The 12,628-nt window shown below is 45.5% G+C and overlaps 1 protein-coding gene across 2 annotated transcripts in view; it reads right to left on the bottom strand.

The window, feature by feature from the left end:
- CTIF (cap binding complex dependent translation initiation factor) overlaps nt 1–5,378 on the bottom strand; it is a 318,671-nt gene extending 313,293 nt beyond the window's left edge. For both annotated transcript variants that reach the window (XM_067545642.1, XM_067545643.1), the window contains exon 1: nt 5,199–5,378. The gene's annotated coding sequence lies outside the window, so the exon portion shown is untranslated. The remainder of the gene's footprint in view (nt 1–5,198) is intronic.
- Nucleotides 5,379–12,628: the final 7,250 nt, after the last annotated feature.

Raw genomic sequence — 12,628 nt, 5'->3', positions numbered from 1 at the left:
ATTTATAATGTGCAAATAGAAGTCCAGACCAATAATATATATACTTGGTGCTTTAATAGGGACATTTTCACAAAACTGAAAACAATTATGAGCTAAATCAGCTGAGAAGAAGAATTTAATCAGAAAAATTGGAATGATAATTTGGAATCATTTAAGAACACCTTCCCAGATGCCATAAAGCCACAGTTCCACAACTAAAAAGAAGGCCATGCTGGTGAAAAAAACAACCTGGTTTAGAGGGCAAGTGAAGGCAACTGTAAAAAATAAAAAACTAGTTAAACAAATTGAGGAAAGAGAAAGTTGATAGTAATGAATATAAATCAGAAGTTAAGAATTGCAGAAAATTGATAAGGGAAGCCAAAGGACACAAGGAAAAATTTATGGTGAGCAGACTTAAGGACAATAAGAAGTTTCGTAAATATATTAGGAACAAAAAGAATCCTTACATTAGTATTGATCCATTGCTAGACAATAATGCAGAAAAGGCAGAGGTATTCAATAAATATTTCTGTTCTGTATTTGGGGGAAAAACAGATGATGTAATCTCATCATATCGTGATAACACTCTTTCCATTCCATTGGTATCCCTGGGGGACATTAAATAGAATCTATTAAAAATCACACCTTTTTAAATCAGCAATTCCAGAAAACTTGCATTCAAGAGCTTTGAAAGAGCTGGCTGGGGAGCTCACTGAACCATTAAAGTTGATTTTCAATAAGTGCTGAAGCACTGGGGAAGTTCCAGAAGACTGGAAGAAATCTGATATTGTGCCAATTTTTAAAAAGGGTAAATGAGATGACCCAGGTTATTATGGGCCTGTCAGTCTGACATTGATCCCAGGCCAGAGAATGGAGTGGCTAATAAGGGACTAAAGGAGAGTAATTTAATTAATGCAGATCAACGTGGGTTTATAGAAGACAGATAATCAAACTAACTTAATATTTTTTTTAAAATGAGATTACAAGTTTGGTTTATAAAGGTAATGGTACTGACATTATATTTAAACTTCTGTAAGGCGTTTGGCCAGATGCTGCATGACATTTTGATTAAAAACTAGAACGATATAAAATTAATATGGCACACATTAAATGGATTAAAATCTGGCTAACTGATAGGTCTCAAAAGGTAACTGTAAAAGGGGAATCATCATCGAGTGGGTTTCTTTCCAGTGGGCTCCCACAGGGATCAGTTCTTGACCCTATTGAACGTTTTTATCAAAGACCTGGAAGAAAACATAAAATCATCACTGACAAAGTTTGCAGAGGACTCCAAAACTGTGGGAGTGGGAAATAATGAAGAGGACAAATCACTGATTCAGAGCAAGCTAGATCATTTGGTAAACTGGGCTCAAGCAAACAATATGTGTTTTAATATGGCTAAATGTAACTGGGAACAAAGAACATAGGCCATACTTACAGGATAGGGGACTCTATCCTGGGAAGCAGTGACTCTAGAAAAAGATTTGCGGGTGGAGTGGATAATCAACTAAACATGAGTTGCTAGTGTGATGGTGTGGCCAAAACAGTTAATGTGATCCTGGGATGCATAAATAGGGGAATCTAGAGTAGAGAGGTTATTTTACCTCTATATTTAGCACTGGTGCGACCAGTGCTGGAATAGTGTGCCCAGTTCTGGTGGCCACAATTCAAGAAGGGTATTGATTAATTGGAGAGGATTCAGGGAAGAGCCATGAGAATGAGTAAAGGATTAGAAAAATGTTTTATAACAACAGACTGAAGGAGCTTGATCTACTTAGCTAACCGAGACAATTAAGGGGTGACTTGATTACAGTCTAAGTACCGACATGGGGAACAAATCCTTAATAATGGGCTCTTTGATTTAGCAGAGAAAGGTATAAACACAATCCAGTGGCTGGAAGTTAAAACTAGACTGTAAATAAGGCAGAATTTTCAATGGTGACAATGATTAACTATTGGAACAATTTACTAAGGATCGTGGTGGATTCTCGATCACTGAATTTTTAAATCCAGATTGGATGTTTTTCTAAAAAAATCTGCTCTCGGAATTATTTGGGGGAAGTTCTATGGCCTGTGTTATGCAGGGGTCAGACTAGACGATCGCAGTGAGCCCTTCTGGCTTTAGAATCTATGCCTCTATGACTGGCATCATCTCTGATCTCCTTTGACAATATTGCTGAGGCATGTTCTCACTTCACAGGCGCTCCCCTAAACCATTAATCAGCATTTTACCCCTGAGTAGCACAGAGCTTTCCAAGGGCTAGTCATAAAAGTTCTGTCCTTTGACACAGCGCCAACGATCCTGTTCCAAAGCTATTATTACACGCTTTAGCAGAGCACTGCCTCTGGCCTAAACTACATGTTACAGAGTATCCATAATTTTTCTACTGCTTTCAAATCATTATTTTGTTGTCCCCTGATAAACTGACTCCTACTTTTAAATTACGAAGAATTATGTTTATTATAAAATTCCTGTCTTCACAGGAAGATTCATCTGGTCATAAAATAATGAGGGGAAACTTCTCGAAGGTCAGACAGGCATCCATAAATCCAGATCCATTTCTCTTGAATCTAAAAAAAATTGGGCTGGAAGCCTGGAAATAAGAATTAAAAGCTTTTTTGGGGGTCAATTCCAGCGCTTCAGTTTTAGAGAAAAACTGTGAGTGGGGGAAAACAGCAAAATGAGGCAGTGCTATATAGTGGTTAGAGATGACGACGACTTAGGAGACCTACTACTGTGCCTAGTTCTGCCAGGTGAACCTTGGATAAATCATTTAGTCTCATTGTGCCTGTCTGTGCAAATGGAGATGATGCTCTGCAAAGTGTTTTGAGATCCTCAGCCAAAAGTGCCAATCACTGTTTCGGAAGCTCAAACAAGGCTCTTCTCCCCTGTTCACCGAAGAGGAAAGAAGGCCTGCCTGTGGAGAAGACGTGGGGCTGGGAGGCAGGGCACCTGGCTTCTCCTCCGAGCTGGGCTAAGTTACAATCTCTCTGTGCCTCTGCTCCCCCACCTCTAAAATGGGGATAATAACGCTGCGGCCTTTGCGGAGAGCAGTGAGATGGGAGAGCCGCTACATTTTATCCTCCCCTAAATCACATCCAGCCTTCCCCCCCCCCCAATACAAAACCGAATGACTTCCTGCGGCCTGAGCCTGCCCTCAGTCTAAAGCTGATGGGACAAATCTCACGGCAGGCATTTCAGGGTGCTGGGGGCAGAGGAAAACGAAGTCCATGCAGCATCGTCCGCCCCCCTGAGAACAATGCAGCGAGTGCAAGCAGCCAGCCCGGCCCTCAGTGCCAGGGGAAGGGGGCAGAGAGCTCCAGCCCCACTGCAAACCCCTCGCCCCGGCCCATGTGCAGCTCTTACGTGGCGCGGGGCCGGGGGAGCCTTTTCCCTCCCCTGCCACCGAGCTCCGCGCCCGGAGCCTTTACCCGGCTCCTGGCAGGGCGGGACACTCGAAGCCGGGTGCCGGAGCAGGGGGCGCCTCTCGCCGGCGGACGGGACCGCGCCCCAGTCTAGGCACCCCCGGCTAGGGCGGCTCCAGCTCCGGCCGCCGCCGCCGGCCCCGGGCTGGGCGCAGATGTGTGCTGCAGGGGCGGGCGGGCTGGCCCTGCCGCACCCCCGCCTTGACGGGAGGAGACCGGCGGGCCCGGCGCTGACCCGGGCAGCTGCTCAGGATCCGGGGTGGGAAGGGTTAATAGATCAACAACAACAACGATCATAAAAAAGACGTCGCGGTGGCTGCCAATCTGCACCCAGGCTCTCGCTGCGTTTGCCGGCAGACGGGCAAGGAATGCGGTGAATGCGAATCGGGACCGGCCCCGGAACCACAGCGAAGGGCGATCCGATACTCCCCCGTCACCGCCTGCACCAGCACACAGCCGGTTCGGGTGGGACGGATTGGAGTCGAAACCACCTAAAGCCCGTGTAAAAATAAAGCCCAGCTGGGCGCGCTCTCTCCACCCAGCCTGATTTTTCATCGGCTAAGGGGATCCGAATTCAGTGTAGACAAATGCACCGCTACCCACCGCCGCCGCAGGTCACTTGGTCAATCGAAGCCGCCACACACAAAAACCCCACCGCTCTCTAACGCAGTTGTGTGCAGTGGAAGCTAAAGGGCGGACAATGCCTCCCTCCAATTAATCCTACAGCACCGAGAGAGAGAGAGAAAAGGACCCCAGGATGCATCATCAATCAGCAAAAAAAAAAAGAGCTAGCGATCAGCCAGGTTTCTGGAACAAACAGTATTATAGGAAACAGAGCAGCGCTCGGGCACAATCTCACCGCCCCCTGCCCGGTGGAAGGAGGCTCGTTTATCTAAATCTTCCTTTAACACAGCTCGGACCGTGATCAAGCTGGGTGCATTCTCCCCACCCAGGAGCTGGCATCCGCCAAGTGCCTCGTTGGTCCGACAGATCGGTCGGAACGATGCCATTTAAAAAACAAATCAAAACAAAAAAAAACCCCCACCATCCTGAGAGATCCAGAAGGCCCAATTTGCCATCCATGATCCTGCTCCCACCACAGACAGACCGCAATGGGAGTCCTCCGCCAGCGGGGGGGGGGGAGAGAGAGAGAGTTCGGTCTAGACAACATGCCATCAACACACATCCACGCAAGACGTTAACCCCCAACACAAAAAACCAAAACCACAGGGGAGGGATAAAAATGAAAGCAAAATCCACTCAGCTGTGGCCTATGGAGAGGCAAGGGAATAGGATCCGGAATAATTACAGCGCTGGACACAAGGTGTCCAGGCCACCTACATGTCCTCTTGGATTCGTGGGAAGGGGGGGGAGAGACAAACAAAAGCAAAAATGCAAACAGCTGCAAGCTGGACCCCACAACCGCAACTCAATGCAGCAAAAGCTGGCTTCAAAACAAAGGGAAAACACACACCCTCCTTGGAACACAAAACATGACAGCGACAACATGGTTTATAGTCCACGGATCTAGGCTCTTCCCCGCCAGCAAAACACTGAAATGCCCTTTTGCCTGTGATCAGAAGCTGCTCCCAGCCTGAGAAATCTCTCGTCTGGCGGTGGGAAGGCAGATGAAAACCCAACTCCCTCACCCCCAGACAGATACAATGGTGCGCGTGTGTTTGGGCTTCTTCCTGGCGATCTGCACAGACACACACACAACAAACAAGTGCAAAGGGTGCAAAAAACGAACCCAACCAACCCCCCCCCCCCATTTAGAGATTCCCTTGATTTACCTTGCTGGGTGTCCAAGGCTAGGGGAGAGGGTGGCCTGGCTGGGGGAAAGGGGTCCTGATGTCAGATTCCTGCCTTTAGGTTCATGAGTCCTGCCTTGATGAGGGAGGTTTGCGAGTGCACAGCACAGGAGGAGAAAAACCCGGCTCTGACACAGGCAAAGGGAATACAGGAATGTGACGTCTCAGCTCCGCCTAACCGGCCACGTGCATAGACTTTAAAAGAAAGGGACATGCCAGCGTTGCTGGGAAATGTAGTTCTACTCATTCTCCCTGTGCAGGGAAGAATTCTAGGCATGAGAGTTTCTCTCCATCTGGGTAACTAGGAGCTTGGCTTTTAACTCTTTAGACGCCAACGTTAGGGCCAGGGTCTATTTGAAGTGGAACCAGGACATTCTTTTGCATTAAGGCTCCTATTCCCTTGTCCCTCCCCGATAAAAACTCTTCAGATAAAGCACAGGGGATCTATATACTCAACCCCACACTGGCCTGGAAATAAACTTAGCTAGATGATTTATTTCAATTGTAGGATCCCTGGAATAAAGATCCAATCTCTCTCTCTTTGTTTGTAAGTCACCTGAGCAAATGTTATGGGTTATATACATAATTATTATTTCTATTGCAGTAATGCTTAAAGGCCACACTCCGTGATTGGGACCATACAGTGCTAGGCGCTGTACAGTCACCTCTGACTCCTAAGGTTTTTATACTTCAGTAGATTGTAAACTTTTGGGGGGCACAGACTGTCTTTAGAGATTACTAATAATTACAGTTGACTACCTTAGTCTGTAGGGCAGGGACCATCTTTAGGAGCTCCTAATTAGTGCTCTAATAGGGCTTTCCCGTCCCATAATAAACATATAAGAAGTCAACACTTTCAAAGCACTTGGCATGCAGTGATTAGTGAGGCACGGATACTAAGGGACCTGCCCAAGGTCACACAGGAAGTCGGTGGCAAAGCCGACTTCACAACCTCACCCTCCAGGTATAGCACTGAGTAGAGCTCAGCCAGACCAGTGATTCTAGGCATTGCTAGAAGTGGTGAGCCTACAACAGCTGCTTCTGCTTGTGGCTAGAGGTCATGGCAGCTCCGCAGAGGAGCTGCCTCAATGTTAAGTTTCCAGCTGGTAGGGACCTTGCCGTTACTCAAGGAGTGTCAGCAGTAGCCTGGCCAATAATGCCTCCCACTACTGTGATCTTGGTCTGGCCTCCCAAAATGGGTGGGACAGTTAACAGTCAGCATAATCTGCCCTTTAGGCACAATGAAACATGGACATGCCACCTTTCAGCCATGTGGGGCCCCGGTGAGGCGAACTGGAGGACTATGCCACAGCACAGCCCTTTTGACTTCAATGGGGCCTGTCAGCATGGAGTCAATAGCTGGATCATGGCCTAACTTTTTGTACCTCCGTCTCCCATCTTTAAAATATGGCATAACACTACTCCTTTTCTCCCACGCTTTATCTGTCTTGTCTCTTGAGACAGCAAACTCTTTGAGGCAAGGGCTCTCTCTCTCTTCCTGTATGTTTGGATGAGGCCTAGAACAACAGGGCTCTGATTTCAGGAGGGGTCGGTAGGCACTACCTTGATATAAATAACAATATTGGTTAGCAATCATAAATTGGGCAATATCATATCAAATGTTTTAAAACCAAGTCACTTTATTTTTATTTAATTATATTTAAAATAATTGTAATAAAATAATATGCAAAATAACCATTTAAAATTAAAAAATAGAACTTACGCTTTTCCAGATGTCCAGATGAATTTTATTTATTCCCTAGATCTATTTACAACAGCTTTGAAATGTTTTCCTAGGCATTTAAATCCATTCTCTTCTCTCCTCCCCACATCTACTCTGTACCATCAGGTTCTCAAGATGACAGTTTCCTATCTGATTTTTCCTTTCTTAGTTGTATTTAAGACACTGAAAAACTTTTCTAGCAATGTATCCTGTGTCACTGTTGTCCATTACCTTGCAGTTTTTCTTTAGCATGCACCTGTATAAATATATAGAGCTGACAAAGATAAAAGTCTTATACAGGAAGAATTGCTGCCATACATTAACTCGTCTAGCTGGCCTTTAAAAAAAGTAATGTTACTTCGACAGTGAAATCAGATTCAAAAGATTTCTCCTTGATGTGCTTTTTTTTGACCATATTGTACATAGTCTTTCCTGGGCATGTTGCCATGACAACCTCATATTCACCGGAGGGTGTCTATAATTGGGAGAAGACGGTTAATTTAGGTCTGGAATTTTATTTTAGTCGCTGTTTTAGGCAAGAGGAACTGCTCAGATTTTAATATTTTTGCCCAAGTTCAATTTAATTATTAAACCAGCACCAGTAGCGACACTCAGTTGAAGGCTGAGTTGGCATTTATCTTACAAAGTGGGAGCTCACCGTAATGGATGATGGCTGTAACCAAGATCCCACATGCACTGGCTATTATACAGACCCTGGTTGCTGTCAGCTGGGATCAAACCTGGGACTGCTGGCATTTAATTCATGAGCCTCTATTGCACGAGCTAAAAGACACATCTTAGGCCTTGTCTACACTACAGAGTTTACAGTGGCACAGATGTACCGATGCAGTTGCGCTGCTGTAAGATCACTCATGTAGTCACTCTATGCCGACAGAAGAGAGCTCTCCCATCGGCATAATAAAACCACCTCCACGAGGGGCAAGAGAAGCTCTCGCACCGACATAATGCTGTCCACACCATCGCTTTTGTAAGTGTAACTTGTGTCACACGGGTGTGTTTTTCAACACCCCTGAGTGACATAAAATTATACCAACAAAAGTGGTAGTGTAGACATGCCCTTGGACAACACTGTAGCAGACTCATTAATCGCTAGCTGGTCTAGCTATCCCTAGAGGGGGAACGGAGGGCCACACCAAGCAGGCAAGGGTTACAATAGCACTCACAGCCGTCAGCTTCAGAACACAGACCACCACCCAGCCACCTAAGACCCCAGGCTGCAAGCTCTCAGAACCGAGATTCTCAAACAACCCTATGCCTAAAGTTAGGTCTGCAAGTCCATTATTAGGCACATAAATAAGGATCTTGATTCTTCAAGAGTGCTGAGCACCCAAGCTATGTCCACAGCAGGAAAAAGAGCTGTCGTTTGAACATGTACACGAATAAAAATCCTAATGCAGACAAGGCAGGTGTATTTTTAACATGCGTTATCCAGTTGAGATAAACTCTAGGTCCCCCTAAGGATGTGGTGGTAGTGCCGGTTGTTACAAATACATCTTTTTTCCTAGTTAAAGGCAAGGCCTTATCAGCTCCCACTTACTTACATGCCTAAATGTGGATTCAGGATTCTTACTGTAGTCAACCCATTTTGAAAATCATGGCCCCTGCGAGTAACTTTACTTCACTTGAGCAGCCTCGTTGTGTCCATTGGGACAGATCACATGGATAAAGTTACTCACTTGCGCAAACATTTGAAGAGTCAAGACTGAAAGCAGAAACCACAATAGCTAAGCCAGGAGAGGAAACCTATGTGTTCATCAGGTTTCTAGTACTACTGCCTTGACATGGTTAGAACACAATCTGGTCTGCTCTGCACAGGCAAAACCAAACTGTGTCATAACACGATTTGGGCACAACTGTGATGTGAATGGGTTCCCTACTCTGGTTGTAATTGTAGTGAAGACAAGGCCTTATTCAACATTTATCACAGACTGCTTGGACAGATCACAAAATGCCATGGGCGACCAGGCTATCAGTATGTCAATGGCACATAGCCCAACCACATCTGTCTCAGATATGGCTGTTCCAGTGTCTGAAGGAAATTTGAACCTGGATAAAAGGAAGCTGGTGCAGACTAAATCCAGGGACAATGGAGGTAGTTGTTGTTCATTTTTTACAGCATTTGATGCACAATATGCTAAGGAACTTCAATTTTCATTAAAACCAGAGGAACTCTGGCTAAGAAAAGATGGAATGGGATTACCATCAACTTTATTAGATTGAAAAAATGAATTTGAATAGTCATTTTATCTTGTGCTTTTGAAGCTTGCCAGGTCCATCTCCTTGGTGATGTTCTTTTCACAACCTCTCCTGGCAGTGGAGAGATACTGTCTTTAAAGGAACTGTAAACTGTTGCTCAGTCTTGTCAGATCCTGAGCCAGACATAAAGCAGCATGTACATGGGCAGAGCATTAGGGTGGGAGGAGATGGGAGAGGAGAGGGATTCCAATTTAAACAAAAATCCCACCATGGTAAGAGCTAGCTGTGAAAAGCAGCACATGGGGGAGGGAATCCTGGCCCTCATATATACAAGGAATAGAGGCCACTGCTGTTGTTTCACATAACATGTGCTGAGTAATAATATGAGATGGTTCCATTCTTGTTAAACTAAAGGGGCTCTTTAATAAAGCAACTATTTATAGACTTGCTGCAACTGCAGCTTAGCAGTCAAAGGAACCACATTTTGGTGTGCCCTCCAAACTCTTCCCTCCTGCGCCTTTTCCTCTTCCCCCCAAGTTCCATGCAGGTTGCTACAGTTGTGATTGTGATCTCATATGCAGCAGTGCAAATCAGGAATAAGTCCACTAAGAGAGTCAAGTTAAACAGAGAACTGAAAATCCAGCCATGGTGTCTGATTCCAAAAAGAAAGAGTCATAAAGTTTAAGGCCAGAAAGGATCACCAGAGATATGGGACATAGGTACCCCTGATAACTCCATCCTATGTATTTATGATTAAATATACCCAGGGGAGAGTTAATTATGCTGATAAGTTTTACACGGAGTAGATTTGTGACAGCTCCTATCCATTTTCAATTTTCCAGATGCTTTACAAAACTAAGAGAGCGTAAGAGTGACCTAAACAAATTGGAGGATTGGGCCAAAAGAAATCTGAGGCGGTTCAACAAGGACAAGTGCAGAGTCCTGCAACTTAGGACAGGAGAATCCCATGCACAGCTACAGACTGAGGACCGATGAGCTAGGCAGCAGTTCTGCAGAAAAGGACCTGGGGGTTACAGTGGATAAGAAGCTGGATATGAATCAGCAGTGTGCCCTGGTTGCCAAGAAAGCTAACAGCATATTGGGCTGCATTAGTAGGAGCATTACCAGCAGATCGTGCGAAGTGATTATTCCCCTCTATTTGGTATTGGTGAGGCCACATTTGGAGTACTGTGTCCAGTTTTGGGCCCCCCACTACAAAAAGGATGTGGAAAAGTTGGAGAGAGTCCAGCGGAGGGCAACAAAAATGATTAGGGGGCTGGAGCACATGATTTATGAGGAGAGGCTGAGGAAACTAGGGTTGTTTAGTCTGCAAAAGAGGAGAATGAGGGGGGGTTTGATAGCAGCCTTTAACTACCTGAAAAGGGGTTCCAGGGAGGATGGAGCTGGGCTGTTCTCAATGGTAGTAGATGACAGAACAAGAAGTACGGTAATGGTCTCAAGTTGCAATGGAGGAGGTCTAGGATGGATATTAGGAAAAGGTTTTTCACTAGGAGGGTGGTGAAGCACTGTCTACAGTCAGGGAAGGGGAAAAAAATCACCCTAATCTCCAGAATATAAAAGCCCACCAGGCCCATCTAGTCCTGTATTATTTTAGCAGAGAAGAAGCAGAAAGAGGGGAGTTTTCAAAATATACATAGGGGAACAGTAGAGGGAAGCCAGGTAGTCCAACTGGTTGCTTCTGAGAGCAGAGTCTGCTACATGCTGGGCATTGAATGGGCCCCTTTCTTGACCTGTCAAAGCACTTCATAGGAGGCAATACGCCACCCAGGGCTTTATCCAGCAAGGACTTCAGTGGGAATTGAGGGCCCTCAGGAACTCACAGAATTGCTCATCACTGAAGCCTGTGTCCAGCAGCAGCAGAGCAGTTCATTCAGGAGCTCACAACAAAGCTTTGACGTGTTCCAGCACCACTGACACCTGCTCAGGACACCTGATATTCAGCAGGAATTAGCGCAGTTGTTCTGAAGCAGACCAAGAACTGAGCTCATTCCCCGATGACCTTGTCTGTGCCAGTGCTGGACAGAGAGATTACTCTTGGAAGCACTGAGATGTATAATGTCAGCGATGACACAATAACTGCAAAGGAAAGAGAGACTGGGAAGAATTAACTACTCAGGGCACAAGCTGTGAGAAATACAAAGACACTGGGCCAGATTTTCTGTTCTCAGTTATAACCATAGAATAGACTTATTGGTTAGTCCAGAAGGAAGGGATGATAAAGCTTTGGGGAGTGAAATTTGTGGAATAGTTACATTGTGTCTTTGATTTCAGTGGAATTTAGGAGCCTAAATACTTTTGAGGATCTGGGTCAGTTTGCCTGCAACCTGTTCCCTAGTGGCATATTCACACTGACTTCCGTAGAGTTGCTCTGGATTTATATTGGCATAGCTAAAGGCACAATTCAGCCTGTTGTGTACTGCTTAGCTTAAATGTGCCTTGTGTAAAAGTACAGTTATAAATACAGGACAGGATATTGGGGGGGGGGCGGGGGGAGGGGAGTAAGGGAATTCCTAAAATGCCCCCCAACACCTTGTGGATATCTTGTGGGACACATCATGGAGGTGCAGTGATTCTCTACAAGATTCAAACAGGAGTAAAGTGACCAGCAACAGGTTGTGCAGAGATGTTGAGCACTTAGATGCTATGGTGAAGGATACTATAGAAAAACATAATAGATTGGCTATTAGAACATTGATCTGAGAGATCATTAATCCAGTCGGTTTGCAGTTGATTAGAAAATAAACAGACCTTCAGTAAGGAGCAAATAATAGACTTCCTGTAAGAAGCCAAGACTAGAGACAGAGGACTTCTGTATTCCATTCCAAGCCCCCACTGATACAGAACCTCACCAAGCGGCTCTGCCCTCCTCTTTCCTGAGGTCAGGATTGGTTAGAACGCCCATCGCGAGTTTGTTCCTGTCACAGCTGGATACAATATTTTGCACACATGCAGCATATTCCACCTGCGGCTGCCCATGCAGATCACAAATGGTGAGTTAGCCTCACAGCAACCTCTGTGAGGCAAGTGAGTTCTAGCCCACTGTACAGATGGAGAAACTGCAGCACAGAGAGGTGAAGTGACTTGGCCAAGGCCACATGAGAAGGTTCTGGAATGAGCCAGAAAGAGAACAACGGCCTGTTGCCGTACAGTCCCACATCTGACTTTCAAGATTGTCCCTCCTGCACATTAGTCAAGCTTCAGAAAGGGCCACTACCAAGTCAAGATTGAATTGTCATCGTAAGAGAAAATAATGGCACAGCCTTACTGTGGAAATGTGGCAGACCTACATGCTCCTTTTTAAATTTATTTTAGAAGAGCATTTGCATCCAGGGTGATGAACAGTGCCAAGACTGTTTCCAAGTTAATACAGGCATCGGGTCACAGTCTGAAACAGAGGACGGGTCTGTAGCCCTGAAGAGCTGGCTTTCAAAAAACTGCCATGTTGCACAGG

The sequence above is a fragment of the Emydura macquarii genome, unplaced genomic scaffold (assembly GCF_026122565.2).
Source record: "Emydura macquarii macquarii isolate MOO-44397 ecotype Brisbane River unplaced genomic scaffold, CSIRO-AGI_Emac_v2 contig_1045, whole genome shotgun sequence".
Taxonomy (NCBI): domain Eukaryota; kingdom Metazoa; phylum Chordata; order Testudines; family Chelidae; genus Emydura; species Emydura macquarii.
Note: the sequence above shows the minus strand (reverse complement) of the source record. Positions and strands in the feature narration are given on the sequence as shown.